The sequence below is a fragment of the Humulus lupulus genome, chromosome 4 (assembly GCF_963169125.1).
Source record: "Humulus lupulus chromosome 4, drHumLupu1.1, whole genome shotgun sequence".
NCBI lineage: Eukaryota > Viridiplantae > Streptophyta > Magnoliopsida > Rosales > Cannabaceae > Humulus > Humulus lupulus.
The window spans coordinates 43,244,465-43,248,667 of record NC_084796.1 but is presented as its reverse complement, the minus strand read 5'-3'; the positions used below and the strand labels follow the sequence as shown (position 1 = coordinate 43,248,667).

Below are 4,203 nucleotides of genomic sequence, written 5' to 3'. Positions count from 1 at the left end.
CCATGCAATGTCATGCCATGTAAAGCATGAAACGACAGTTTAAATAAAAGCATCATTACTTGTCGTACATGAGATGATGATTCCTATACAAATGTTGTCTCTTGTGGTACATGATACAACAGTTTTTGTGCAAGCATCATCCATTGAAGTAAATAAGACGACAGTTCCTACTCACGCGTCATCCTCCTACAATACATGAGATGACAATTTATGTGCAAGCATCGTCCCCTGCCATACATAAGACGACAGTTTTGTGGAGACCGACGTCCCATGCAGAGTATGATAATTTTTTTATTTCTCTATTTTCAACCACTATATTCATTCATAATTTCCTGTGTAATTACAACATAGTTCAGACAGAATCAACAGACAGAAAAAATCAATAGAACTCAGTATGTTCCAAATCTAAAAATTACAAGATCAAAATATACACTTGCAATAACTATGTAAGTGCTAACTAAAAACAAAAATTAATATATTTTTTAATTTTGATTTCAAAAGTTACTCTAGCTATGACTCATCCGCTCAAGAAGCTTGGCTACCCATTCATTTCGAGTTTCATTAATTTCACCAAGTGTATATGTATTCTTCTCACCACACTACAAAACACAAAATAAAAAACTAAGTCAGAAATTAAATTCAATAGAATTGTAGTTCAATAATTATAAATACACTTACATTACTAGTTAGCCATCGCATGGGTGTCTCATTTAAGCAATAGTCCTTCATCATCCTTATGATATAAAAACCGCACTCTACTGACGATGTTTGACGAGGGCAATTGACTATTTTCCACTTGTAATTTTTTTTTATTCCTTCCTGTCTTTCACTTAATGTGTGAAGAGACACTATATATACATCAATATTAAGAGCATATTAATTTTTTATTTCCATATTAAATAACCATATTATATTCTAAAATGAGTTTCAAATGTATTACCTGTTCATAAGGTTCTTCAAATCATTTGGAGGACATTTTCTAAGTGAATCAAGATAGTAACAAGTATGGTCATCTAGATCAATGAACACTAACATCCAGTGACGTCTGCATTTAAAACCAAGTTATTAAAATAAACATCATAAGGTACAAGTAAAATTAATATTAAATGAAATTTTACTTACAAGAAATGGTATGTCCTTAATCAAGGTTGACCCATCACTGTGTTATTGATACACTCTGAGATAATTTCAGCCCGATTATCCATATTTGCCCTAATTCTCGATGACCACAATGGCTCAATGAAACCAAAAAAGTGTGATATCTCTCTATCGGACAACTCAGAATATATTATACTACACACATGAAAGTTAATGATGTTATATTTATACTTAAAAATAAACTAATTTATATAATGTTTATTAATTTAAAATTTACCTGATATAGAATGAAATGCAAGACGCGTCGATTTCTTCCACAAGTCCAAAGTGTACTATATCCTCATGTGAGATATATAAGGTATATTGTCCGCCCATAATATATATAAGCGTTTTACTGGAAAATTTACAACATTCCCATTGTTCTTGTGGTAAGACTGAGGAAAAAGAAAGAAAATTTAAGATGGCATTACTGTGTAATCTGTATACGAGCATAAAATGAAACAATGTCTGTAATTTCAAAGCATGTACAATTTGCAAACAAGCGAATTTGCAATAACAACAACGAGAATAGAATACACAACCAATCACATAATATTTTACAAACACATAGGCATAGCTTACGTGGAGAAAATAAATTATTATCAGTAACAGCAAATACAATCCCATGGTCAAACATTGGGATATTTAAAATGACAAAAACAATCATAAATTAATTTTTAAGGTCACAAATGTCACGCTCACTCCAACCATGTAAAGAACCACGTGGTCTTCAAATTAAGAATTCTGGCAAATAAAAAAGTGAGAGATGTCCGGATAGAATTGCAACTAAACTAGAGATCTGTAATTTTGTCCTTCAAATATTTTAAGACAGCCTTGGTTCCTCTATCTAAGATTTTCCTTTGGATGCTACAAAATAGATCAATATAATAATGAAAACTGAATCATGGCAGTCTCACCCCACATGCAAAAATTACACAAAAAATTATATCTTCTATCAAATCTTTATTGTTTAATAATCATGCTAAGTAATATAATTAAAATCATAATCTAAACCATATACATTAATAGCAATTTTCTGTTAATCGTCTTCAAGAAATTTATACGCTACCAAGTCAAAACCATTAAAGTCTTCACACATGATATATATATATAGTTATAAATGTTTTAATAAGATTGCTGGTTTTGCTTCCTTACGATTTTCCCAGCAAAGTGAATAATGTAGGGCTGGACTTCTAATTCTCTATCTCCACAGTTATTATTCTTATTTTCTTGGACCTCCCTATCAATATACAAGGACTCATTTTGCAATATGCAGTTACCTCAAAGTTTGTAGACCAAGCCCCGTATACAGGTTTGAGATTTGGCAAAAATAACTCATACAGACATGCACAAGTGAATCAATAAAAAATGAAGTCACTTAAAGACAATGCTAAGAAATTTTTCAACTAACATCAACAGGATTAAGAACATGCTTCTCACAGAAGCTTGAAGATATAAAAGGAAAATGTAGCATACCTTCTCAATGAATTTCCATCAAGTCTTAAGACCTGCAAGCTGGGTTCAAGCAAACCATGAAAAGAAATTCACTAGCTTAGAATAATGTAACAGATCAGATATGGACAATTATGATATGGTTTATAAGACAACTCCAGCCGGCAGATACATAAGGGATGAATATGCATATAGAAGTTATTACTAGTTAACTTTACAAAGTTTCATATTTTACTACGAAAAACATGAAACAAAATGTAATTTCATAATTCTTGCAAATACTCTCTATCACATGCAATAAGTATCATTTGCGATAATGTACATATAAATAGGCCTCTTGTAGTAGTTTGCAGCAGGAGCAAAAGTTTGGTTTTCTTATAGCATTGTGCAAGACACACACAATAACTTCACAAAGCAATAGACAAGACACATAAAATTGCAAGAAAAATTATTTCATACTTGTTGATGTTACTATACTACGCTTCCAATACACAAATCCTGAAAGGCATCTTCCAGAAAATCACAAATCGTAAACTCCATGGTTCTAAACTCCAGGTCTTTAGGCACAACATCATTCCATGATCGATTCCACTGTAGAAGAGCCTCCGAATACATCGACAACACCTCACTCATCACCCAGAATTGCTCTATGGGCCAAAGCAAGGCTCCCCACTGATTCATTATTCCTTGGATACGATTACATACCTCCTTTGTCGTCTTTAAGACCGCTATCTGCCAATCGTAATGGTCTTCGTCAAGCTCGACCTTTGGAATCGCGCGGATCTCCTTAATCAATTGTTTCTTTGTCGTTCTTAACACAGGAGGCATATTTACTACTGCAGTTAACTATAGAAAAATTAAATAAAATAGAAGCAAGTAATAACACTTAAGCAAATACTTACGATGCGGTGAAGTGAGATTTTCCCATCTTTAGCGTGTATGGGGGGGGGGGGGTCCTTGGAAACATGGACGACCTGCCTCTGATACCATTTTGTAAAGCACGCCGTAAACTAATACTTATAAAACATTCGCATAACATAGTTTATAAAAGAATACCACTCATTATCAAAGTCTCAGTGGGGACTTGCTTAAAACCATGCAAGTTGGCGCCATTAGTTTTAAAAGAAAACATAAATTTTTATGCAAAGTTCAAAAGAAACAAAAGTTAAATAACTGAGTCCCACTGATAATTAGGAAAGTCTCTTAAAACAAAACATAATTTAAATGGCGTTCTAAGATGATCATTTTTTCGTCCATAGGATTACCCCACGCCATACACCCCACGATGATAGAACTCCTCACGTGACCACGCGTGCCATAAAGAAATCCTATTTGCTACCTGGAAGGAAAGTAAGGGGGTGAGCTAAAAGTCCAGTAAGGAAGTACAAACAATAAGCAAGTAAGGATACAACAAATACAAACACTTACGTTCATCTAAAACATCATGGCATATCATAACATTTTCGTAACATATCATAATGTAATCGTAACATATCATCATATCACATTCATACAGCATACATGATGAGCATGGCCCGCTAGTTGTCCATGTCACCCTAATCATATTCATACAACATACATGATGAGCATGGCTCGCTAGTTGTCCATGTCACC

General features: G+C 33.4%; 1 long non-coding RNA gene across 1 annotated transcript; it reads right to left on the bottom strand.

Annotated features, from left to right (window-relative positions):
* Positions 1–372: 372 nt before the first annotated feature.
* LOC133828940 (uncharacterized) lies at positions 373–2,023 on the bottom strand. The gene is made up of 5 exons (XR_009891404.1): positions 1,376–2,023; positions 1,123–1,293; positions 941–1,045; positions 679–848; positions 373–599 (listed from the first exon to the last, which is right to left on the bottom strand). It is a non-coding gene; the product is annotated as an uncharacterized LOC133828940 (long non-coding RNA).
* Between the last annotated feature and the right edge of the window lie 2,180 nt (positions 2,024–4,203).